At 43.0% G+C, this 27,706-nt stretch overlaps 1 protein-coding gene and 1 long non-coding RNA gene across 4 annotated transcripts in view; one reads left to right on the plus strand and one right to left on the minus strand.

Annotated features, from left to right (window-relative positions):
• Positions 1-27,706, plus strand: part of GRK5 (G protein-coupled receptor kinase 5) — a 157,088-nt gene that overhangs the window by 9,234 nt on the left and 120,148 nt on the right. The window lies entirely within an intron of this gene.
• Positions 8,471-26,974, minus strand: LOC114597435 (uncharacterized). Of its 2 annotated transcripts, none has more exons than XR_003706819.2 (3): positions 26,914-26,974; positions 24,649-24,791; positions 8,471-8,606 (listed from the first exon to the last, which is right to left on the minus strand). It is a non-coding gene; the product is annotated as an uncharacterized LOC114597435 (long non-coding RNA). The 2 variants fall into 2 exon arrangements; XR_003706820.2 differs by lacking the exon at positions 26,914-26,974 and adding an exon at positions 26,206-26,289.

A 27,706-nucleotide genomic window follows, 5' to 3' on the forward strand; every position in this document is an offset into this window, starting at 1 on the left:
AAACAGGGATTTACACATCCCTTGGAGATTAGATAGTCTTAGGACAAATTCCAAAGAAGATAGCTTAAACGCTTTACCGTATCACAGATTTCATTGTGTTTCAAACAGTAGTATGCTTACTACGTATTCTGCTCATACAGAAGCAGGATTGAGTGACAACTCCCTTCTTCGCCAGCAGGGGCAGCATAGAGCTGTAGTGTTACTGAATTTGCACAGTGGAGATGCAACGAATAAGCTTATATATAGGGAAATAGGAACGTTTGGGCCTTTATAGCATGCTGTCACTCCGTTTTTTAAGCCGATGGAATGATACATAATGGGAAGCCTGGAACTGTGCAACGGAGGGAGAAGCGATCAAAATTCGCATTCTTCCGCCCTGTAGTGAAAATGGGTCCAGTCTTTACTTCATTTATTGAATGGATCCCAACGTTTTGCTTACAGAGTGGCAGCTGTACTGTCTGAGAGTGGTTGCAGCAGAAACCTCCAAGCTCTTCAGCAGCTTCCCCTCATTTCATTGTGGTATCATGGGCCACTGGCTGTCCGTTGCACCGTGGCAGAAAAATCTCTCTGGCTAGAGCGTCCTCCGTAACAAGCACGAATCAACTGGCTCTCCCGCTTGTTAAGAACTGGCCGTATCCCAATGATTGTCATTTACCCGAGTTACAGGAGTTACGCTTGTTGCGGGGTTTGAGCTTGGAACTCTCTTTGGCACCACCCATCCTTCACTTCATCGCAGTTCAGTTCAGCACAATAACAGGGTCATTTTTCATTCAGCATGGCGGCGGCTGCAGGCTCCTACCCTGGGATAATCATCTAGGAATTTCATGGGCTTAGCACTTCATTCCGAGAAGGCTAAACAGGAACAGGGTTTGATTCGCAAATGTGTGTCTCCTTAATGGATGGGGTGGTAACCCTTGCTGGATTTTGCTTTATCTGTTTTGCTCACAAACAGAAAACAAGCAATTATCCAATGAGCCTCACAGCTGCACAGCACCCTCCCCCCCCTTCACGTATAAGAGTCTAGTGGTGCATACACAACTGGAACTAATCAAATTCAAATTCTTCTCATTACGGAACAGTCTTACGGAATGTAGTAAGAATGAGAGCAGTCTGGGCCAACAGATATTCAAGTCTTATGGAATTTCTCGCAGCTTAAGTTTCCCTGCAGGAAAACACTGGAACCACAATCCTGGCGCAGTGATGTGACTCAGGCTGAATCTAGACAATCCATTGTCCTGACTCTTCCAAAAGTGGGAGGCAACGTGCCTCTTTTACATAATGTGACCCTGTGGGTCATTCCGGTCTCGTGCAGAAGCTGAATTGGTGTCACGCGAGGTTACCTTCTAGGTCAGGCCTGAAGGACCTGTAGCCCTTCCAGATGTTGTTGGAATCCAGCTCACACCAGCCCTATCCAATGATGGGTGCTGTCGGCTAACAGCATCTGGAAGGCTACAGGTTCCCCCCACAGAAAATCTACCTCTGCACGTGGGCAACTAACCCACAGCACAATACAGAATACACAGGGCAGCTGAGCGGGACTGGCTCCATGTTTGAGGTACCCTGGCCGGTATGTCCTCTAGTGGGGATGAGGAGCCTTCCTCTGTTAGTTGCCCTGGCAGACTGATCTAACTGTGGTAGAAATGCTCCAAGCAACTCTTGGCAGCTGACCATAGGCTGTTAATTTCCCACAATGCCTTGGGGGCGATGCTCTCTCGCCCACCTGCTCCTTGTTAGGAGGGAGCTGCTGAGGGGTTCAGTACAGTAAGCCCACAACTTAACGTCTCATATAGTCAAAACACATTGGGTTCAACGGTAGGTGGGATTGCCAAAGTCATTTCCCCCAGAACCCTTTCTGCTCCTTATTTTAATTTTAAGTTAAAGAGTTGCAGGCTTACTGTATTGTATCTTTTCGTTCTCCCACCCACCTAGCACTCATTAAGGCTGCTGCTGTCAGTGCCACATTGTAGTGATATTACAGTTTCTGTTGCAATTCTTTATTGTTATTGTAGGCTATTTATTTTCCGTAAACTATTTTGTCTAAAAAATTGTGTGCTGAATGCAGTATATAAATAGACTATTCTGGTACGCTATAGTAGGCTAGGTGGTAGAATCATTGGCGCTCAAGAGGCTGGGAACCTGTGACTCTCCAGGTAATGGTGGACTCCCATCTTCCTTTATCGTTAGCTCTGCTGGATGGGACTGATGGGAGTTGAAGTCCTACATCTGCTGGAGGACCACAGACTCCCAGTCCTTGACTGTATCATTTCATCCTACAGGTCCAAGGGCACGGTTTTGAATAATTTGCACATTTATTTTATTTTTTTTAAAAAACTTATTTAATACAAAAAGCCATCATGGCAGGCAAAGGGTTGGAGTAAAATATGTGTGCATGCTGGTTTTTATTTTATTTTTAAAAAGCCGTTCTGTTGTTTTGGTCCTTTATTTCTGCTAGCTTTGTTGTTTCTAACCAAATAGAAGTGAGAGAATTCATTATACCGTTTGATGAACCACTGAACCTCTCTGTTCCTCACTAGAGTAAATCTAGTCAACAGCCACAATCTTGGGGACATGATAGAAATGACTTGTGCTCATGCTGGAAGCATTGCTGCCCCTCTGGGCTAGAGCACATTTGAGCGGAAAGTTAGCCCTAGGCTGTCTTGCCCTTGCAAGTATTTTCAGCTGAATGAAATTGCACCTATTCTTCTTTACCTGCCGTGCAAGGAAGATTCCAAGAGATGGCAGCTGCCCTCTCAAAACATTTCCTGCCACTCCATTCATTCCCCTAGCTTTCAGTCACAGTATCTTTGTATTTAATGTGTATAGCATGCATATTAGCCAAATCCTTAATCCTGACCACCCTTTGCTTCCCTAAACTAGTTTTCCTGGATTTGCTGTTATGACAAACATTTTAGTGGTTGATGAGGATAGGGCGGTGGTGGTGCTCCAGATGTTATTGGACTCCATCTCCCATTAGCCCCAGTTGACATGGCTAGATGTCAGGCATGATGAGAGTTGGAGTCCAACAACATGGAGGGTAAACTGACTCTGCAGAGGCAGGAGCTCTCTGATTTGGAGTTGCCAACTCTTGAAATCAAATTTCTGTTGGTTTCCTCTTCTAAATGCTCATTAGATCTTTTCTGAAGAGCATTTTGTTTTCCGTGGTATTTTTTGAGGAGAGGTTGAAGTGATGCAGCTTCAGAATGCAAGGGGCAACTACTTAATGCTCTCCAGCGAAAATTAAAAAAAACCATATTTAACACATTGTGGTTACTGAGGCCAATATCCCTTTTTCTTGGCTTTAATGAGAAAAATACTTATTTACTTCACTCAGTTTGCCCACTTTTTGTGGCAGGCAGGGGAAAGTGCTGCTACATAAATGGAATAATTTTGGGAAGCCCTGGCTTTAAACTGATGCAAGTTACAGTTGATGACCAAATTGATGCGAGCAATTACCATATTCTGAAATGGGGAGATACACTTTTGGCAGTGTTTTGTCTCATCCTGTGACTAGAGTAGTAGATACTTCAGCGTTTGTGATAGCTGAAGCTCTTTGATTTTTGACTTGGCAGAACTTTGGGGTTTTGGAGAAAGTGTCATTGCTTAGGTGGAATTCTACTCACCATGACTTACACCTCTGGATTCCAGGATGGGAACATGAGTGAAGGTCATAAGATAAAGATTTTGCTTGGGGTAGGACATGACTTCTTACTCATGTGTTGGACATTGCCTGGTATTATGCAAGAAGCCACAAAAGCAATTCACAGGCTGTAGCTCATTTGGCTGAAGAAGGGAAAGAATAGTGAGAAGAAGCACCAGAGACCAAGTATCATGTGAACTGTGATAATAGCTTTTTGTTCCAGCCTTGTGCGACACGGAGACAGGATTGGTAGGCAACGTCACCCCTAGTTAGCTGAAATTCTGTTGCTAAAGGCATTGAGAATCCTTCTGATTTCGGTGTCCCTTGGCTAGTGGGGTTTGTGTCCAGCACCATCAAAATTTGACACCAAATGCAAGCCCTGCTGGGATGGATTTGATGATCAGCAGATCAGTGGCAGCTTGTGCTGGAATCCTTGGAAAGAACATTTGACTTTCGTTTGATCCAGCAATGCATTTTTCAAATAGGACTGCATGCTAGGAATCACTTCATCACTAAGGCAGACTTTCCCAATCTGGTGTCTTCTGCATTTTGGCCTACAACTCCCAAGAGCCCAAGCCAACATGGCCGCACTACTCTGAATTAGGATTTTCAAAGTGCTGCAACATTTGGGACCAGGTTTCTTTGCAGTCCATATATTATCATACTATTCCAGGTTTTGAGGCTTTGAGGTGAGGCCCTTCTTTTTTTCTGACCTACACCAGAAGCACATTTGGCAGGAAGTTAGAAAAGAGCCTTCTCAGTAGCTGCTCTGGATCTCCTTCACAATGGAGGTCTGTCTTCTCTGATGACCTCTTCTCAGCAGGTGAAAATGATTTTATTTAGACAGGCCTTTGTCCACAGAAGCTGAATTGTTATAGCTACTATAAATGTGCTGCAGTTGGTTCTACCAGCCTCGATGGTCTGAGGAACTCTGTGCTTGCTGCCAGACAGGGGGCAACCAGAGACCCCCCAAACACACAAAAAACCATTTGCTATCGTATGAACTTTGGCTACACTTAATCAGATGCATCAGCTGACAACTGTATCTTTGTTTCAGAATGCTCCCATAGAAAAACAATAAAGTTTCAGAAATACCTTGTAAAATTTGATTTGATCTGCAAACAGTATGAACTATTAATAATGATATTTCTACATATAGCCCCACTGCTGCTGTTGATCTTTAGGTTGCTAGTTGCAGAATATGAGACAAAAGGTTAGTGTCTCAGAACTGTTCTGTCCTTACTTGGTAAAATCAGTTTGAAGTTAAGATTTAACACTGAAACAATGAAGAAAAGTCTAACAGCTCTGATGTCTCTATCCCTAGCTGCAAGGCACAATTACTTACAAAGCAGTTCTCCACAAGTAATCCAGATGGCGGTCTGGAAGCTCAGCAGAGCAGGGTGCTTACAAATGATCCGAAAAATTACTGCATAATAAAATTTTATGATTTACCTTTTGATTATGAAGATATGTCGCTGGTTTAGAGGGCTGTTATCCCACACCACAAAAAATTTCCTCCACACTTCTGGTCAACCAGAAACAAGTAACACAGATATCTCAGTCAACTTACTAGAACTTACCTGGAGCCCAAATTTTGCCGCCAATGCACTCTATTTTTCTTTTCTTTTCTTGCTCCTTCCCTTCCTCTGCACTTAATATGGGCCCAGTAGAATCACCATTAACTGCGAGGTTTGTGTTTGGAATGAGATGGCTTCTGCCCCATTTCCTGATCTCCTTGTTGAAGGCTTGTCTTGGCATACTATTGGATAGGGAGGTCTGCTCTTAAGTTAACTGCGGGCCCAACCTATGGCCAAAATGAAGGGGGGGGGGACGTGTTTCATTTGTTGCTTTAAAAAAAAAACCCACAAAAACTTTGGTAGGTCTTGTTCAGTCAGTATTTTTCATTTATCTGCAAAAGGGCGCCTTGCCAGAAATAACGGATGACATATTTGCCAAGACAAAATGTATGCCAAGAGCCTGCTAGAGTTGTTAAAACAAAAACTTGTGAATCATATGTGTAAAAGCGCAGCCACAGCAGTTAAAGAAGTACGGAACCGTTTCCATTCGCAAAGGCACTGCATTAACTATTTTAACGGTGCATTTAGAATGATCAGGAGTGGAAATGGTAAAGAGAGAGAGAAAGAAAGGTTACATGTGAGCCAAAGTTAACTCTACCTAACACTTCTGGCCTGGCCACCAGACATGGAAGGCTAGCATCCTAGCTAAATGTTGTTTTATTACATATTTCTCTCAAATATAAAGGCTTTTATATGAGAAACATTCAGGCTCTTGTCCTTGGCTGCTGCATAGTAATAACATTGCATGGTGCCAGTAACTGCTGCTTATGAAAGTCTGGCCTAACATTCTTTTGTGAAGAAGGAAAATGAGCCATTTTAGAGCTAATACAATGAAGCAGCAGGCCAAAGAATAGCCTCTCTGTGAGGCCGGGGTGGGGAGGCTCTTGTGCCCAACTTTGCAGAGGACAGTCCTCTGTTGGAAGGACTGTCCTGCCCAAGTCAAGTTTAAAGATAAAGAACCATAAGGAGAGAAAGCCAGGGACCCTTGAAATTGACAGGAGACTAAACAAGCATACAGGTCACCTGGTCACAGTAGTGAGATACAGAAATTATTTTTGAATTTGCATGTGTACATTTTATACACCGTTTGTCCTCTTTCTTCTCTTGTTGATGAATAATTGGCTACCTTACCATGGTTGAAGGGCTAACAACCATTGTGTGGTTTAACTTGGTCCTTTTCTAAAAACCTATTCAGTGTTGGACATAACTTGACACCATGACTGTTGTACTGTATAACAAACAGCCTACCTATCTTCTGGAAGATCAAGTTTATTCAGTAACAAAGGCAAAGTTTTTTATTTTTCTTTGTGTTGGATACAGATGTATCCAGCTTGAGGTACAGTACATTTCATTTTTGCAAAGCTCCAAGAACAATATACTAATGTTTGGGAGCCCTAATAAATACAACGGTAAGTCGCGTTACAGACGCTTCAGGTTACAGACTCCGCTAACCCAGAAATAGTACCTCGGGTTAAGAACTTTGTTTCAGGATGAGAGCTATTGGGTTGTTGTTTTTATTTGTATTAGGTATTTTGTGGTTTTATATCTTGATTTTATCCTGTGAACTGCTCTGAGACCCCCGGGTATAGGGCAATATATTATTATTATTATTTATTATTATTATTATTATTATTATTATTATTATTATTATTATTATTATTATTAATATCCCAGCTTACACATCTCAAAATGATTTACCATATGAACGTATTGCATGTATATGTGTTTGTGTGTGTTTAAGCACCAAATTAAAGACCCACAGACAGTGGGCAAATATCATATCTCCACATGATTGATGATGTGGACGCCTCACTGCTACAAGAATGGTTTTGTTGCACAAGGACAGCAAATCCACAGTATCTTCGGGGCTGTAATCTTACACATATTTACCTGGCAGCAAGCCCTGTTGAGCTTATTGGTGTTGTTTCCAAGTAGACATGCAAAGGAATGAACTGGAAAGGCCTGTTAATTCAAGGCAGATCACTTATACTGTACATATAACCATTTGCTTATGTTATCCTTCGCCAACCTTGTGCTAGCTGGGAGGTGGTAGCCCAAAACACATGGGGGGCACCAGGTTGGTGAAACCTGACTTACGTTGGTGTAAGCAGCACAACACTGGAGGATGAAACTCGTGGAAGATTGCTGCTGTGCTTGTCTGAACTGGGAGTACTCAAATAGAAATCTCTAGGTTGTATCTGACATAGCACTAAGGTCAACGTACTGTCAGCGCAAGGGAATGATTTCCCCTTCTACTATCTCCACATGCTTCCTAAATTTGTTAGAGGGTTTTCCTCTGTAGCAGATTTGAGGTGGGAAGAAAGCAGGAGAATCCCCTTGCGCTAGCATTAATCCTTGCGGTCGTGCAAAAATTGGGTTGAATACTGCCCTCTGAGTTTTCTCTTTGCATTTTATGCTGCTCACATGAGTAGACCTTCTCAAATAAGCCCTGAAATGTTTGAAGCAATGGTTAGTGCAAAAACTGGTGTTTCGAGTCTTAAGGATTAGAAAGGGTTGGATTTCTAAGCTACAACGCTAGAGTAGATAGGACAAAAATACCCAGCTGTCTTAAATTTACTAAGTAACTATATCTAGAACACGACTGCTCAAGCTTTGGGTTTATTTAACTTGGGATACACAGATTGCCTTTTAAATTTTCCAATTAAACTTGGTATTTGTGGGCTATTTGGGTAACCACACCTTCATCCCTTATACCACAGTTATTATTAATGCTTTCTGGGGTTATACCAACCAACAGGAAATTTTGTTTTTTATAATGCTATTACTTTCTGTGTACAATCCTTGTAATAAGAGATTTCTGACTCTCACAAGTATAAAAAGGACTGCCTCTGACTACAACCTTTGCATTCAGACATCTCTGAATCCTGGCAAATTTCACCTATCAAAAATTGCTTTTAGGTGCTTTGAAATACAAGAGTTTGGGTGAGCTGTGGGTTTGTTTTTGGTATTGCAAGATTTGCTAAATTCTACACATTGTTTTCTAAACAGTTTGGAATTGTTTTCAGTCTCAGAAGTCTGGCAGGTTTTCTAGTATTTCAGTCCTCATTTAACCCTTACTTCTGTCGCAGATGCATAACAGTTCTCAATAAACAGGCCAGAGTCCTCAAACCATCTTCAGTAGGTATGCTGCAAAATGTATGTCAATTGAGGAGCAGGCTGATTTTTTTAAGTGCACGGTTGATAGGTGTGTTTGCTTTCGTGCATTTATGACTCAATACTATGCACTTGAATTTAGAAGTGTGTCCCATTGACTTCCGTGGGAGCCACACCTGGTACATCTGCAGAGGATAGCAACGCAAACTTTTCCATCCTACTTATTTTGATAAAACGTCTCTTCTTGGATTTGCATTCCATCTTTGACATTCAAGAAGCTGAAAAATGTGAGTTAATGGTAAAAGCAAGAATTAATACTCAAGCAGTGCATTAATAAAACGAGAGTGGTAGACCTCCGTAGAGACACATTCCAGGCATAGCTTTGATTTTTCATTTGAAGTGGGAATAACTGAAATTATTTCCTGCTATGTAATTCTATGCCATGTACCTGAGAAGGAACAGAAGGGGATGATCAGTCGGATTAATCTTCCCGTGAAGCACTTTGCATTATCCTCCTTGTATCTTCCTATTTAAAAAGATAACTGCAAGTCAAACCTCTCCCAACCTAGTGCACTCCAGATGTTTTGAACTCCAACTCCCATCATCCCCAGCCAGTCTAGCTAAAAGTCAGGAATGATGGGAGTTGTAGTTGCAAACATCTGGATGGAGAAGGCTGGGTTAGGTGCATGAGAATAAAAGCAAGTAATATATTGTGTCACTTTGGTGACTTGCATGTATGTCATTAATTATCACGGGTATATAGCCTGAAGGTTGGCATCTATCACAGTGTTCAATATTTCTGAAGTGTGTTGATTACTAGCTCTTTGAAAGCTAGCATTTACTACACAGAACAGTATGTTGAAACAGCTGAAATTGGGGACTCTTGTGAGTGTACCTCCCAATATAACAAATCCTGTTATTAATCTTAAAACAATATTTAAGGAATAATACATAGAACATCAATACTATACCGCCACCCTTAAAAAGCAAACAAACCCCAAACATTTAAATCGCCTCAGGCTTTGTTATATAACTTCAGGATTCTTTGGGCAAAATAACAAACCAAAAGCCCAAATAGCATGTTAGGGTTGTTATCCCATTGCTCTTCAGTCTGCCCCCCAGAGGCCCATCACAACAGCAGTGATGTGTCACTCTGCCAGTCCAAATCATAGATGAGCTCTTGTGCCCATGAGATGATTCCAGAAATAGCCTTTCAGTCCTTCCATCTCCAGAAAGTCTTCTCTAATAGCATATTGAGAATCTCCAAAATAGTCACGGTTTATAGTCTGGCCGGGGTCTGTAGAAGTTGCTGCTAGAATAACCCAGACACCTCTATATAATAAGCAAAGTATACTCAAAGGAGCTAGGCCCATGTCTGCATCTACAGGTGTTCTCATACAAAATCCATCATGTCTGATTTTATCAGAGGACACTAAATAACATAGGGACACGGGTGGCGATGTGGGTTAAACCACAGAGCCTAGCATGCCGATCAGAAGGTCGGCAGTTCGAATCCCCACGACGGGGTGAGTTCCCATTGCTTGGTCCCTGCTCCTGCCAACCTAGCAGTTCAAAAGCATGTCAAAGTGCAAGTAGATAAATAGGTACCGATCCGGCAGGAAGGTAAACGGCGTTTCTGTGCGCTGCTCTGGTTCACCAGAAGTGGCTTAGTCATGCTGGCCACATGACCCAGAAGCTGTACACCGGCTCCCTCGGTCAGTAAAGCGAGATGAGCACCGCAACTCCAGAGTCGTCTGCGACTGGACCTAACGGTCAGGGGTCCATTTACCTTTACCTTTAAACAACAACATAATGGTACCATGAAACTGTATTGATACTTGTGCTTTCTTCGCTTGGGCTTTCTGTAATGAGAGGCCAAGCATAAAACTGAGGCCAAAGAGGAAATTTTGTATCCTGTAGGGTTTTTCTGGTGCCTGTAGGCAGGTTTAATTTCACAAAATGTCCCGAGCACTCCTCTCGATCAGTGATTCTCCAGTAGTCTCTACCTTCCTTTCTCTGTAATTCTAAGCATATAACATTTGAACTATTTGCCTACTCATTTGGGATCTTTCTAACTGGCTATTGTAATCGATCTTCACATTGATATCAAACAGGCTGTCCAGGTGTCTCTTAAAACAGAGATGGCTAACCTGTGGTCTTCTAGGTGTTGTTCAACTCCCATCAGCTGCATTGGGCATGGTCAATGGCCAAGGAAGTTGCAGTCCAGCAAGATCCGGAAGGCTGTCCCTGATAAAAGACAATTCTCCTTATTTCAGAGCATTGCTCTAGTTCGGTCCATTAATGCAGGATTACTGGATTCAAATTCCACTGAACTCAGTCATAAGTAAATAGCCAATGGGCAACCTGCTGTCATTGTGACCAGTGCCTTGCCACAATGGTCTTACGTAGATCCTCTTTCTTTGCCTACCTTCTGTTAAATTGCTCCACGGGAGATGATTTTCCACCTCTGTTCCACATGATACCTTGATGGTCACACATGAGGTTGATTGATGTGCTTCTTGAGCTGTTGTGAATATGTCCAAGGAATATATCCACAGCATCTAATTGAAATTGAAAGGAGTGAAGAGGCTGTTCTGCCCAGTTGTGTACATGCATGTCCACTCGCCTCAAAGGGTTGAACGTGCCCTCTTCCCTGCCCCTCATACATACACGCTGCCATGAACATATATAGTCCAGACCACACTGTGTGTGTAAGCGGATTGCAGGTGAAAGACAGGAGGCATCTTTGGTGCAAGTAAGTCCAGGTAACGCAAGCTTGTCTGAGGGATAGGATTCTGGTTCTTATGTCCCACACGTCTTCATCAAGAGGGCAATGTGTCAGTTGCTATTATATGAATGAGACATGGTGTCTCATCTAATCGTTTTTCTTTATTCGATGGCTTTTGGCGACGAGTCAGATTTCTTAGGTCCACTGGATGCTTGACGGGCCTTGAAAAGGAGAGCAAAATGATCTGGCATGCATCTGCTGATTTACCACCAGCAAATGCATTATCTACTGCTGCAGAACGTACGTTTGTGAAGAACCTTTATGGACAGCCTCAATGTGCAAAACCTCACCCTGTCTTTGCCTTACATAATTAGAAATGGGGTCTTCTGAGAATACAGGAGCCTCCCTCTGAGCTCCATTACCAAAGCAGGCCTCTGCTGATTTCTGTACTGCTACCACAATTTTTACATTTCAAGCTCAGAAACTTGACACCCTACATCCATTTATTTTTTTACAGTGTGGGATTTTTTCTAGTGGACACTAATCCGAGTAGACAGCTCCAACCATTTACTGTGTCAACGTAGTTTCTGATGGTGTGTGTGAGATGAAACTGTTAACTAGCTTTTGGAAAATGCAGGCACAGTAGGTACATTTCAGCGATGACTCACTGTAGCTCCATGTTTGATGCTACTGGGAAGGTCACCAAGGACTCTGCAAGTCCTAGGGCACACAAATGTATGGTTGCTCAAAACATTGATTACTGAAGTGGGATTCCTGCTGATTATGGGAAGGAAAACAGACGACAAATGTATCTCCTGAAAAGCCTGGGCGATGCAGTTAAAAATCCTGCATCTGGGAGAAATACTGATGAACTGGTATCATTTGAGGTGGGTGGGGGGATGAAGCAGTAATGTATTATTTAATGGCATGGCCGAGGCAAAGCTTTTCCCAAGCCTTGTGAAATTGTACCCTGCTTCTAAACTTGATAGATCTTCAGCCCCTCCCTGCAACCTAGAAATCTCCTTGCAACCTGGCTTTTACATCTCCTGTATAGCTTTCCTTCTGCCTATCTGGCTGGTCCCAATTTTTGCCAACACAACCCACAAGCACAGAGCAGAACCCAAAAGCTGAGCAGGTAGATCCAGGTGATTAAAAATAAAAAAATAAAAAACCACCGTGAGGCAAGGCACATGTTTCAAGAGACGTCAAATACAGTACAGTATATTCATGTTGCACTCATTTACTGTCTCACTGCTTGTTGATAGATGGTTTGATGGTGGGGTTTTAAAAATCAGAATTGTGCCCTGCTTTGGGATGTATATTTAGTGAAAAGCAGTCAACCAGTTTCAATAAATGTATGCATTTAGATGACACATGCCACATTTTAGAGCTGTGCAACACTAAGGAGCAGCAACAAGTGCTTCATCCAAGTTCAGTCATGGCAGGATTGAAGGATGGGAGCATATGCTTTGAGAGTGCAGAATGTTCTTCCCATACCAAAAAGCAGTTCCGGCAAGTTCCAGCTGAAAAAAAGAGCTCTGATTATAGTACATTTTTTACTTTGTTTATATTTTATTTTAACTATTGTCATGTACACTGTCTAGAGAATTTTGGTTATGGGGCAGCTTAATAATCTTTAAATACCAGGGCCGAGCCCTAGAACATTACCCTTCCCTCTCCAATATCCCCATAAAAAAGAGTAAAACTGCATGTTTACATTAAACAAGCTAGTTCTAAAATGTGACCATGGCCACCCACTTCACAAAAAGCAGCTCTGGGAGGGTCCAGTCTAGATGGGAACAAGGCACAGGGGATTTAATCTCCCCCCAATGCAATTTTCCCTTCAAAATAACACTGTTTTTCTCTCAGAGAGAGATTTATAGCTGGGCTTCAGCTTTTGCTAGGAGAAGAGCATATAGTACAAAAAAAGGGAGAGACTGAAATCTAGTTCCAACCTCAAAAGTAGACTTGTTGGAGAATAATTCCCCAAACAATTATAAAAACTGTGACTGTTCTGGCTGAACTGAGATTTCTCTAATCAGTCTTTTAAATGCCCACATTAAAGCCCCCACTTTGCAGGCTACTATCTATTTGTCTATGCATGAAGCTACCATTGAAAGCTGGCAATTTTCTGAAGGTTGATTCTCTTAAATTGCTGGAGCATTTACAGAGAATACTTTCCTTTGATGATTTGTCTATTCATGAGCAATATTTTCTACTTTCTGCATTCAGTTGATAGTAGGATTTCAACACCACCAGGAAACGTTTCCGACTGAGGGTAATGCTACAATGATTTGCCTAAACCTGTTAAGCCAGGGTTGTAGTTTTAAATTTATTTAACTGCTGTGATGTTAAAATATTTCATATTCCAGTCTAAGTTTTAAGATTTTAAAAAACAAACATCCTATATATTTACAGTGGTGCCTCGCATGACGAAATTAATCCGTTCCATGAGTCTCTTCGTCTTGCGGTTTTTTCATCTTGCGAAGCACGGCTATTAACGGCTTAGCGGCTTTAAGAAAAAGGAAACAAACTCGCAAGAACTCGCAAGACGTTTCGTCTTGCGAAGCAAGCCCATAGGGAAATTCGTCTTGCGGAACGACTCAAAAAACGGAAAACCCTTTCATCTAGTGAGTTTTTCGTCTTGCGAGGCATTCGTCTTGCGGGGCACCACTGTAACTGTTTTCCATTTCCCTTAGCGACCCCCTTTTCGCTAATTTTTTTTTAATATACCAAGGTGGCATCCATTTAAAAAACAATATAGTACAATAGTAAGATAATTGGAAGTCAGTAAAAATACTGTTCCCCCCAAAAACACATGAAAAAACACAGTACGGTTTCACTTCCTTGGAGGTTCTCTCATTTTCAGATTTAATGGCCATAATCAGTGCTTCCCCCCCCCCAAAAAAAATAATGTTTAGGGGTACTCTCATTTTCCTACTCATATTGAAATATTGCCCCTCAGTGAGGCCAAACTTAGATTCACACAATGTTTAAGGGTATGCGTACCCCTGCGAACCCCCCCCCCCCCCGAAAAAAAGCACTGGCCTTAATAATATATTGTAAACAGTTCTGCTCCAATCATGGCAACGTCCTGCTGAGTTCTGTCCTTTTGGCTATCCTGTACATAGCCCCTTTAGTTTATGCAATCTGATCATAGTAACATGGCCTGTCAAACTTCTGTAAGGGTCCGTTCATACCTTGGCTTAATGTGGATTGTGAATCCCTTGTACCTCCTTTATTTTCCTCTCCCCTATTCTATTCCGCCTTCCTCTCCAACTATTGCTGCCCCACACTTCCTCCTCCCCGAACCCAGAGATACCCTATGGAAGAGGAGAGCTACAGCGATTGCACAGGGAATCTTGGGATTTAAGGAGGGAAAAACTGTGGAACATTTTGTGGGAGGGAATTAAAGGTGGCATGGAGGGGTTCACGATCCACATTAAGCCTGAGGTATGGACAGGCCCTCAGTCGTCTTAACCTCAAGCACTGTCTGCATTACACACACCTGTCCGTATCTGTGTCTTCTGAGTCGTCTCCCATCATTTGTTAATTGGGTTAAATAAACATGTGAGGGGTGGGTGGGTGTATGCTGGGATGTGTGTGCCATCTTCACCTCACATCACCATGCTAGTCACTTCCAACAGTTGGACAGGAACCATCTGCAACAGGGAACCTGTTGTATAATGGCACCTCCTGTATGTTTTTCAGAACCCTGAAAAATCAGGGTTCTTAAATGTCTCAGTGAGTAGAGCAGGCTCTCCACTCCACTGCAGGCACTTCCTGAAGTGTAGGTGGGTTCCCACAAGGCAAGACACAGTGATAACAGCAAGAGCCTTTATTGAACTAACAGAACTGGACAACAGGGGCAAAGCAACTGCTTATATACATTTCTGAAGGCTTGGGTCACTCCCACTCCCAACGTGATTGGCTATCTAAACTTGCAAGCTGCGAATCATGGCTCAGAGTTGAAGGGCCAATGGCAGAGGCCCAAATCCTGAATTGTTCTGTGATTGGATATCATGTATCGAATCAGAACACGGGCTCAGAATCCTTAGTCCAGACTCAAGCTCAGGCAAACACTGACTATTTAACACTACCCTTCCAACTCTTGGAGGTCAACTGAAACAGCAGTAGAGTTGGAGTTGTACAGTCATTCCTGCAGCTCCTGCTTCTTCTTTAAAGCTATCCCAGATAATGTACACCTGAAGGTGGCTGTTGTCTATTCTTAGCTGGTGGTGTTCTTTCTTTCACACTTGGGCTTTTAGGTGCTGTGCCCACCCTTTCTCCCTCCCTCTCTCTCAATGAAAGTTATGGTTTAAATTTTTTTTTTTTTTAAAGCATTTCAACCAGAATGGCACACTTCATTCAGCAGTTGTGCAGAGACGCTCTTTCATTTTTAGCACTTCTGTTCATGCAAAGAAGCTGCCAGTTTAACCAAAAAAGCTTCTACTTCAAAGGGCAGGCCTCCAACCAATTTCAGAAGGGGCACGTTGCCATTTTAACAGATGGGCATCGGAACAAATAACAAGTTCTGCTGGAGCAGTTCGTGACGTCTGCTTGCTGTGGAAATACTTCCCACTTGGGAGATTCAGCCATATATCTCAGGTCTTGAAAAAAAGGTGTAGCTTGTGATTTATCTCTTTGAACTCAACTATAATTCAGAAGTGTTGTAAGGTAAATCATGATTATTCTCCCTCACCCACCCACTGCCGCCCAACCAACATCTTCTGAGTTCCTTAAGAACATCTGTTGCAGACTCTTCTCTGGGCTCATTATAAACTGCACTGCGATCTTCAGGTAGATGAAGGGCAGTATAGAAATAAATAATGATGATGACTTTTAGAAATAAGAGTTGCTTGCACCCAGCTAATGAAATGTGGTTTGGAAAATTTTATATGAACTGATTAGATTATGGAAAACCACTTCATGATCCAGAGCGCTTGCCCTCCTCCAGAGGATGCAGTGTTGTGACACGTGTTGCGTGCATGACGCCACATGTGTGTGACGCATGGTGGGCCCCCTCAATCTTGGGAGCAACCCGGTGCCTCTGCAGGCAAGGAAATAGGAAGGAGGTGGTCTCTTCTTTCTTTGAGAAGGCCTCTCCCTGCTTGAGATCTCGGAAATCCATTGTTAGTCAGGGTAGACAGTATTGGTCTAGAACAGGGGTCGGCAAAGTTTACCTCGCCTGGGCTGGTTCACTCCAGCGGAGATCTCTCCGTGGGCTGGATCGTGCCTGCGATTTCTGGCTTCTGCATCTGTGCAGACGTTATTTCCGGCACCGCGGAAGCGAGTTCCCGCGCTGTGCTGCGCCGGTTTAGCACAGCACGCAAGGACTCGCCGAGTGGGCGGCTTGGTTCGGGGGCGGCTTGTGGGCCGGCTAAACTACCCGTGTGGGCGTTAGGTTGCCGACCCCTGGTCTAGAAGGACAAATAGTCTGACCTAGTAAAAGACAGCCTCTAATGTTTCAGGAGTAATGCCCAAGTTGCCCAAGAGGTAACATAGCCTGAGAGTGAGTCTCAAGTTCACCTGGTGAGCTTCATGGCTGAATGGGGATTTGGGTCTCCCTCGTCCTAGTCCAACACTGTATACTATCCTGACCTTGCACCATAGGTATTCTGATATGCTGGCTTACAGAAGTTGCAACAAGGGCTCTTATTAACTAATAGTGTGGAATGAATGCCCCAAATGTGTATGCAGTTGTGTCCACTTGCATTCTTGCTCTATCATCCTTGCTTTTCGCTCTTCCCTTCTTTTGAGAATTAGTCACACATTGCAGTGAATGCATGCGAAGAAGGTGGTCCTCTCCCCATGCCTACAAACACTTGGCAAAATCTGTGGAAAAGCCTACATGTGACGATTCTGTACATGTTGATCAGGGACCCTTGAATATGTGCATCCATGCCCTCAGAAACTATGCTTTCTATGCATATACTACATAGACTGCCAACCAACTGCATAGTTATAGGCTCTTTCGCAGGTTGTGTCAAACATCTATGAGGGCTGAGGCCAAGAGGTATCATTCTATTCCCTTCAAGACACATTCCATGTCCCATGTGAAGGGTCCTTCTGCTGATATTTTCCCAGCTGTTTCCAGGAACCCTTTGTATCTAAACCATATTTAGAGTCCATTGATAAGACACTCAGTAATAGCAGAGAACCATACATGGTAGAGGATGGCTTGTTTAGTGTTACTAAGCTTCCTTTGTGCTGTGTATTTGCCAGCAAATGCTGGCCATGCGCACTCTCATGGTGTAGCAGGAAAAGGCAACCCCCTGTGTGAAACCAAATGAGTGTGCAGCACAGAACACCGAGAAACAAACACACAAATCCCCTGCCGGGTGGACGAGTTGTTAGATTAGCCAAATCAATGTCAAAAGGGGTTAACTGAGAGTTTGACAAGTAATGGTCTACATTTTGGGCTTCTTAGACAGAGCATGCATTTTATTCTATTGATCTAAATAGCACATTGCATGATGCTAATGTGCAATGATTTTTTTGATTTTTTTAAGCTTTTAGGTCAGCTTTGTGTGTGGGGAAAGCCATTCCAGCAGATGGAGCCTGGCCTTGAATTCTTAAATATTAGAACTGTCTGTGTTTATTTTCTTTCGGTGTTTAATATGATGGCAAGAGATGTTATCGCTGCTAATCCATGTGGGTTTGGGAGGAATTTCTTGGTCTGTGAGGATTAGTGGTTCACTGGTGCATTCCTTTAACTGGCTGCAGTCTCTACTGCAGAAGCTTTCCAAGGGCATCCCAACCATACAAAAGCCCTGTCATTGACAAAAACCACAGACACAGGCCTTAAGGAAGCTTTGGGCAGCGCTGAATTTAATAGCTTATTTCCTCTGCCACTGAGACCGAGATCAGTTGCCTGAAATCTCTACAAAACAAGGTGAATATGGGTTTCCCTGCTTTTCTTCTTTCTTGTACACCTCTCTTGACCATTCCCCCCCTCCCCCTCCAACATATACCCTTTTTTGATGAATGAGTTCAGTTTAACTTAATAACAATCTCTGGCTTTGAAGCAGAAGAGCCTCGCAAGAAGTTGCCATCTGTATTGTTGTGTCCAAAAATGGCCAGTGTTCTTTTGGCTTGCCAGTCTAATACCTGAATGCAGCTCAGAATGACACAGGCAGCACAATAGTCAATCTATTGTTCAGGAAATTTCCATTCAAAACACCTGCGTAACGTTGGCTTGTTGGCTAATAGCTCTGGCTGACCTCGGTTTGTGTTCAAAGTCAACTTGATGAAGGAGGATAAAGCTCCATCTTTTAAACCGGGGATGTGGAAGCTGTGACCCTCTCCATATTGCTGGACTCCAACTCCCATCAGCCTCAGCCAGCATGCCTAATGGTCAGGAATTATATATATAAGTCCAAACAGCATGTGGAGAGCCACGGGTTCCTTTTCCATTCTGTAGCATGGTTTTCGCAGTCTTTGTCAGCCTTCCCATACTTGCTGAAACCTTTGCCTTGGCTGGAGCAGCTTGTGAGGTAGTCTACTTTGCAGATGGCACTAAATGATTTAGGATGGTAAAAGGGGATTGTGAAGAGCTCCGAAAGGATCTCTCCATACTGGGCGAATATTTTTTATTTATGAATAAACTTTTACATGATGTTTGCTTAATGGTGTAATACAACACTTCTCACAGCATCTTATTGTATGGTGTGGATAATACCAGATACAACACCTGTGTTGCCCCACTTTTCTAGGAGAAAGGTTGCTAGCTTGGGAAGAATTCCTTTTGCTTAACTTCAGGGTTTCAGATATTACCCTCACAGCATGGGGAAGGAACCCCTGTTTTAGTGGCCAGTGGCGCTGTGGTCTAAACCACAGAGCCTAGGGCTTGCCGATCAGAAGGTTGGCGGTTCGAATCCCCGCGACAGAGTGAGTTCCCGTTGTTCAGTCCCTGCTCCTGCCAACCTAGCAGTTCGAAAGCACGTCAAGTGCAAGTTGATAAATAGGTACTTCTCCGGCGGGAAGGTAAACGGCGTTTCCGTGCGCTGCTCTGGTTCGCCAGAAGTGGCTTAGTCATGCTGGCCACATGACCTGGAAAAACTGTCTGCAGACAAAAGCCGGCTCCCTCAGCCAGTACAGCGAGATGAGTGCCACAACCCCAGAGTCGTCCACGACTGGACTTAATGGTCAGGGGTCCCTTTAACTTTACCTATACTTTGAAAATAATGCTAGAATGTGTGCCAGGTTAAGCAAAATGAGATGGTAGATTTGTAGGTCATAACCTGCATTCTCGGTCAAAAGAAACGAGTACCCTATCAGCAAGAATGGTTCTTTTTTCCATTGGAAATAATGTTTTTTATCATACAAGCTTTGACTCTGGGTGAGTGGGACCACACTATTGTCTGTCTTCATCTGATAGTGTGGAAAGCTTTTCAAGGTTCCAGAAGGAGACTGTGTCATGGCCAAATTGGCCAGACCCAGTAATAGCGTTCTGATGTTAGGTGTTTTTTTAAAAAAATAAATCTCAGTGGTATTGTGGATCAGGTACGTGAACAAAGATTTAATAAGTTCTTAAAGAGGTGCTTTCTCTTACAAAATAAATGGAAATCTTTAATAGCAGGACATTGCTGCACACCTCAGATAGGCAGGAGCCAGCAGTCATGTTTGTGTAATATTTCTTTCTGAATTAATCAGGAGATAGCTAAATCAGCTAACCTTCCAGAGGTTTGTAAATTCCTAGAGCAAATTCCCCCCTTGGATCCACATGGCAGATCTCGTCTCTGATATGCCAATCTTGCTACGTGTGCAAAGCTCCTATTGACGTCAGCAAGAGATACAGACTTTCAGGGATAAGAGAAGTTTGGAGTATCAATTGAGCTTCTCAAGGGAGTTTTATTTTTAGACTGAGGAAGGGGGATTTTTTCTTAAATTAATGATATGGTTGATTTTCTCGGTGGAAATCATACTAAAGCTTACGTTGTGCGTATATCTGACTGCTTGATGAGAAGGTCAAAATTAAATGGACAGGAGGATTAAAACATCCTTTTTCTTTTTTGGCTAGAGACACAAGCTAATTAGTTCTATCAGCAACCTTTAAAAGGATGTGTCCACTTTCTATTTCAGTGAAAATGTTCTTTCTTTTTGCAATTGAGAATTGTACAGAAACATTCCATTCATTCCAGCCTACTGTTTTGTTTTGTTTTTTTAAAAGGCACATCTGTCAGCATTAAAGCTCTAGACAGCAGTCAATAGTTGAATCATAGTGTGTTCATAACCCTTGGCATTTAAATCTGAGCCCTAAAGGTCAAGTTGTGTTCAAATCAAACATCTGAGATCTGGAAAGTTATTTATAGAATGTATTACGCTTGAAACCATTTAAATGAATGGAAGTATCTTTCAAATAGTCAATTGCTCTGTATAGCGTACATGTACTATACCATCTGCCTAACCTTCATACTTGCATTTGTATATCCAAATACGCTTGGATTGAACATGAAAATATAGAATATAAACATTAGAAATGTTTGTGATCAAATCATACTTTGCAGAAAAAAAGAAAAAAGCCTTACAGGAAGATCAGTAATTTATTCCTCCCTTTTTTCAGATGGTTACTAAAACTGAGAGGTCAGAGTATTGTGTGGGATGTTTTAAATGAAATGCCAGCATTTTGGTGTGAAGAGCAACATACACAGCCAATTCTGCATGCTCCCTTTGGGCATTCAGAACATGCAATTATCATCATGGCCCAGAGGCAGGGGCTGCAGATGTTCATTCTGTGCCCACCCCAGTCCATTTCTGTCCATGCATTTGGACATCTGCAGCAGGGCAGCCTACCAAATACCCAAGGGTTTCAGCTCCCAGAGACATCCTGTGTCCTTATGGCAGGCTGCCTTATTGCTGACATGCTCCAAGATCCACGAATGATGTTGGGGAAGGGCCAGCACAAGGCCCAATGGGACGAGCAAACCACACCCCTACTTTCCTACCCTGCATGATGTCAACTAGAGGGCTACAGTCTCAGTCAGAACCAAGACCTGTCAAACCCTTTTGAAGAGTGGGAGGCAAATGTGAATATTACCAATTCTGGAAAGACCTTTTGCACAGCCAAGTGGCTCCCTGGTTAAGCAGAGACTTGTTCCAAAGTCTCCCAAGACCCAAAGTGATTGTTGTTTCAATCGTGGACATTTTAAATGCTGGAAACAAAGGTTCCTTCCTGTGATCTGAAAGGTTTGGTAACCCTGCCTCTTGCTGTCTTCATTGGAGGGCTTTTCACAGTTGTGCAACATTCCTAATTATTCTGAAATCCGATCAAGCTAAAAAGATTGATGACCACATCAAAAGCTGTCTTATGGAAGGCTGAAGAAGTAGAAAAACTGTACTATTGGGGGGGGGGGTTATGTGGAATTCAGAAAATAGCCAGCAATTAATGCTTGTGCACCCAGTAATTTTACTCTCAGTATATTTTGTTCTGCAGGTATAATATCCATTTTTATTCTATTTATAATTTTTTTAATGCTTTCAGTCAGTCATGAAATAAACCCCCACCACCACAAATGTGCAGAACATCCTTGCAGTTATTGTCTATTTTGTTCCATAACTATGGAATGATTGGTAACTTAATCTTTGGTCTAGTTGGATGTCTGCCAGCATTGACCAATGGAGCTTTGTCTCAGCACCGGTTCCACATTAGATGTGTGACTTAGCTCAAAAGGTCTATCCATAAAGAGTCATGACCCTCAACATCATAAATACTGGGCAAGGGGGAGAACCTTATTTCTGAGTTTTTCAGCTGATTAGATTATTCGTTAATGCATGAGAACGTGATGGACTTTGTTATTTATACCCTAATGTTGATGCAGATGCTATTCTTGCTAGCTATTTTTAACTGCTTTTTGCTTCATGGAAACTTTTCTGAGAAGGAAACATTTTTGCTGCACATATTTGTAAGGTTCTAATTTACTGGATCCATGCATGCTTGTTTGGGGTTAACTGGAACAGGAATTCTGGTATTCTAAGCACACCAATGGGTGCAATAGATATTGGGGCTCTGGAATGCGTTCAGCTTCTTCCACATTGATGGTTGTGGCTTTTATTAGCTTTTGCAAGCAAAGCAGAGCTCATTATCGGGTTGGAAAATGTATTGATTTATTTAAATATTTATAAATTGCACTTTCATATAAAATATAGCAGGGCAGTATACAACCTCAAAACACAATGTTACATTAAGAGCATCAAACATGCCAGTAAAAACTGATTGGCAAAGGATCTCAGGTCTGAAAGGACTATCTGAAGAATACAGTTTTTAAGAGACATCTGAAATGGAGCAGGGTTTACACCTGCCCAATCTCTGTTGGCAAGGAGTTCCACAGGGCAGGGCCTGCCGCACTAAAGGTTTGGTCCCTGGTAAAGGCAGGCCAAACTTCAGGGGCTTGTGGGACTGCCCAAAGTTCCTCATCAAAAACCATTGAAGTACTTAGAGCCCAAATTGTTTAGGGCATTGCGGATTAATACAAGAACCTGGAACCTGGTGCAGTGGCAAATTGGTGACCGGCGGAGCTCTCTAAGCAGTTGGCATCTAAGCAGAGTAACATGCTGCTAGTAACCTGCTTCTCTGAGCAGTTGACCCACTGTATTCTGCATTAGCTGCTTGCAAACCAGATACAAGGGCAGCCCCACATACAGCACATTACAGTAATCTAGTTTTGAGGTCGCCAATGTCCGTGGCAGAAATAAAACCAAGAAAATGGTTGCTCCTTTGAATCATAGCAGCTCCCTCCGCTGAAACTCCACAACATACACGTTGCCCTAAAGACCCGCAGCAGAACAATCAAACCTTGGAGGAAACTAACCTCCTCTGTTTCTGCCTGAAGCATTGTTCTCCTTGTGACTCATCCAAAGAAGCAACAGGTAGAGTCTCCTAACTGCGGCTAATTATGCTGTCTCTCTGCACTGGGAGTGATGGAGTGATCCACCCACATCCACTGCAGAGACCTAGCAGAGTTGGCAACATCCAACAACGGGGGACTGGAAGGTGAAAACGATGAATCATGCAGACACAACAAGGCAGCAACCTTGGTGGCTGAGGACTTGGGGATTAATGGGTACTTGGGATGGGGGGGGTTCAGTTTTTTTGGATGAAGCACATGTCATGCATGCAGAAGATACCAGGTTCAATTCCTGGCATCACCCATTAAAATTGGGATAGAGCAGGTAGTGGGAGGGGCCTCTTCTAGAGAGCTTGCACAGGCACTGCCAGTGAGAGTAGACAGCCCTAGATGCTCCAACAGTCTAACTTGCTTTAAGCCAGCTTCCTATGTTCCCATCCACTTAATTTGCCTTGGCATACACCCGCAGCTCACTCATAGCACATTAGTGTGTCCTGGTGGAAAGACAGGAGAATATGCAGTGCTTCACAATCCTGTTGTGGTTATCTAATGGTATGAAGATGTTTTGCAGAAGTGACTGCACTATGCTTTGTGGAAAGCAAAGCAGAGCCTAGGTGCTCTGTTTTAGTGGAGGGCATGAAGGAATATTGGAGAGATGGTTTACATAGAAGCTTGGTCATGTCAAAAACGATGTCCCCAGCAAATCCTCTCCTTAAAACGAAACAATAAAGCCCATGCACGAGGGCTTATTTTGTCTGTTGAGCTTGTAAATGGTGTGTTCGCCAAGAGATGATAAGAAGGACAGATTCTCAAGCTGCAGGGCAGCTGCCAAAGTATTCCTTAGCTCAGGTCCGCACTTGACAGATGAACACATACAAATGTAGCGCAGACCAGAAATAGGCTGATCCATATAGGTTATGAATTATGGATCCTGCTTGCCAGTCTTGCTTGGGGAGAAATCGCCGATCTACTCCCCTGCAGTTCTCATTCCTGTTTAGCAGTCTTTACAGCCACTCCTAAAATGCCCCTGCCCTGCTAATTCTTTATGGCCATCCTTGCCTTGCCTCCCCTGCTGCTTCTGCGTTGCAGGGGAGAAGCTTCATGGGTCAGGGATTAGGAGAAAGTGAAGGAAAACGGAGCTATTCCCAGGACAGGCTGTTCTTGTTGGTGAGACCTCAAAGCTTCTCTTGGCAGTGGACCTAATGCACTTGCATTGTGTGCTTAATCGCCAGGCCGCCTTTCCCTCTACAGTTGCTTGTTCACAATGAGTTTTTCCATTCAGCTCTTTTCTAAAAACACACACAAGCAGATGTGGAAACTGCTAAGGCTCCGAAACATCAGGGCATCAAAGGGAGAGCGCTCTTTTTAAGCATGTGTCACTGTGGCTGCAATTTAGGTTGTGAAATATCTCATTAGATTGAAATGTCGTAACAGGCCATCTTCGGCCCTTCTGTGCAAGGGTCCTTTAGAAGTGCTGAGACATTGCTCTTGTGAAACATGCTAGAAACAGTTACATCTGTGGTTCCCCCTAGCATTTAGTATAGCACTCTGTTCCCATTGCCTTCACTGAGAAGACCCCTTTACCTGGTAGCTGGGCACAGTACCACAGATGGTGGATGAACCTGAATGAGGGTCTCTGGTGGGGATGTTAATGTATAGACAAGCACATGTGGAGACAAGCATACCTTTCAACTGTCCCAATTTAAGCAAGACATCCCATTTTTGCCATGCTCTCACGCAAGTTACCTGGCTGCCTTGACATCACGGCCCCGAAAGTCACATGTCCCGGTTTTGCTCTGGGGCATGTTGGAGGGTATGGACAAGTGATCTTTCACATGTTCTGGTCCAAAGCCACCTCAGAAGGTCAAAATCAGCACTGTGATTCAAACCTGGAAACAGAATGGGAGTCAGTGCAATTGGCAAAGCACTGGTGGGACAGTAAGAAAAGCTGGTCCATTTTACTCAAGTTAGAGTAGACCAGATGGGTGGGTGAGCAGGTTACCCTCCATTCTTCATTCCTCTGAGCTATTTGGGGGGTGGAAATTCATATTTTAGGCAGCAATGGGGAGCCTTCTTCAAAAACATGGTGAATGACTTGGTTTAAAGTAAGTGTGCAGAGGTAATCAATGTGTAAAATTGCAACTATGAAGGAACAGCAAGGGAAGTATTTACCTCTTCCTTCACTATTTGCATCTGCTGTACACTATCGGCAAAATTGCCATGGGTCAATCTTTTTGCCAAAGGTCAAGGAAATGCTAAAAGAGATCTGAGGATAGTGATAATTATCCGCAGGTTCCCATAGCCCTGCTGAATGAGGGACAAATGGATGGAGCTTAATGGGTTGACCCGAATATTCTTGCCAGCTACTGTTCTTCAGCCACAACACTATGGTGTGCTAATCAAAGATCGCAGTCCTATTTGGAAGTAAATCATATTGAAATAAATGGGACTTACTTTTGAGTAAACATGTTTGTACCATGCCATGGGAAATTCATCACGTTATGCATATGTAAGACCATTGCAACAATCTTTGATTAATGATAATGGAACCACAATAGTAATTGCTTGTTGCTCACAAGTGCCATGAGAATTAATTAATGTTTAGTATGCAATAAAATGTGAAGTGCTCTGTAACTGTTAAGTACCATTAAGACAAACACTCTGTGGATAAAACAGCTGGAAAACTGTTGCTTGGATCCACAGTGCTGTGTTCTTCCTACACTTAAGGAACACCTTCACAATAAGGATATTATTTACTATAAATAAGATCAGGCATAGGCAAACTCGGCCCTCCATATGTTTTGGGACTACAACTCCCATCATTCCTAGCTAACAGGACCAGTGGTCAGGGATGAAGGGAGTTGTAGTCCCAAAACATCTGGAGGGCCGAGTTTGCCTATGTCTGAATAAGATGAACATTCCTTCCCTCCCTTCCCCTCTCTGAGGTCTCCAAATACCATGACAAACCTTGCTGCTACTTATTTCACTGTCCGCTCTGCTTCCGTGTATATATAATAGTCTCTTGTCAGCTGACTTGGGATCTTTAAAGAAAGGAAAAACAGAGATATGTATTTAATAGAGTGATCATTTACATGGTTCTTACAGGGCTGCTTGTAAGAACCTTCCTTAACGTCATATCCTTGGTGGTACTGTTCAGCCTTTGGTGTGGAGAACATTGGAAGAAGTGGGAACCTTACTGGTGTGTGTGTGTGTGTGTGTGTGTGTGTGTGTATTTCACAGTTGCTGCTTGTCCTGCAGCATTACATTGCATTGTGATTTCAAAACAACCATCGTAACTCCAACCTGTTTGAATTTTTGTTCCATCCTTGCTTTGCCCCAAGCTTATGATCATCAGCATGTTACTTCAGGGAACCACCTCCTTGGCTGCCCGATTAGTTTGTAATCCTTTTCCTTTTCCTCAGAAGCAGAATAGCCTAATTTTATCGGTCATTGGCCATTTGTTTCCTATTAATTCTCACTGATAAAAATACAGCTTGGCAGGGTTACCACTGGGTCCTGGGACGGGTGTGGGGTGGGGGGGAATCTGGAATGCTTTCTAAAGACACCGAGTCTTTCAGTTGTCTTTCCCCTGGTTCTTCTTCTTCTTCCTCCTGCTCCTCTCCAAATATTTCCCAGCTTCTCCCCTCTGCAGCCTCTGAACTATGACCTTCTGCAAACCATTGTTGTAAATCTATACTGTCTCCCTCTTCTCTGGGAAGTGCAGGAGATGGGGGGCAGTCCTCACCATTCCACCTCAGTCCCATCCCTAACACCTAGTCATGGTCTTATTCAGTATAAGGAGACGTATTTCTGATTAAATTATTATAATTCTGTGTGGTGTTCGCACAGAGCCCCTGGTAGTTCCACGGACTATTGGCCCTTCACCACCACGGCTTATCCGTTCCACTGCCACCAACCAGGTTTTCCCCGGTAATATATTCAGACTCAGTCAGGTTGTAACGTATTAACAAAGATTCCAGTTTATTGTGAACGCAAACAAGTTTTAAATACTTTGAAACACTGTAAGCTGATTCACTCTCTCTCTCTCTCCTCTGTCTCTAATTCACTCTGACTCCTATGCCCCCCACCCACAAGAAACCAACCAAACTAACTGCCAAAACCCCTGTGTAGAGCCTTAAACACAGTTAGGCTCTGGCCCTGGGTTTTCTTATTGGTCACCCTATTAACCCTTTCTCTCTCTCCCCCAGTACATCTCCATAATGATTGGGCAAATGCCACATTCTGTCTAAATTTGCAGTTATAGATATGAGGCAAATTTTATTTAAAAATCTTTTTTTGAGAGAGGCCTTTTTTGGTTGTGAATTTCCTCTTCCCCCACCATTTGTAAAGCGAGTTGTGGAAGAAACTGTTGCCGTGTTGCCCCTTTAAACTAGTGCTCCTATTTTTTAAAAGGTCCTTTTTATTAATACTTGCTGTTGATCCTTATATCCAAGACTTATTTCAAGGCATATTTCTATCCTGTGTCTTAGTATCAATAATGCCTCTCAGCACATCCAATGTCACTAATTCACCTGACCCACAGCTGTGTGATGTCATTCTGGCCTTGTGGGGTGGGAAGAGGAGGGTTGAGGAAGAAGAAAGGTGCCATAAACACAGCAGCAGCAGCAGCAGCAGCTGCTGCTTTTGGACCATATAGTTTTCTCCCTCCATGGCCTCCATGGGAGAAGCAGAGTGCCAATAGCATCCGATTGGCACTACAGGTTTTTGAAGCGGAAATAGCATCTAAAAAGAGTGCCTTTCTGTTTTAGTATTATTCTGAAAGTGATATTTAACGGGTGTGGTT

This window comes from Podarcis muralis, chromosome 6, assembly GCF_964188315.1.
Source record: "Podarcis muralis chromosome 6, rPodMur119.hap1.1, whole genome shotgun sequence".
Lineage (NCBI taxonomy): Eukaryota > Metazoa > Chordata > Lepidosauria > Squamata > Lacertidae > Podarcis > Podarcis muralis.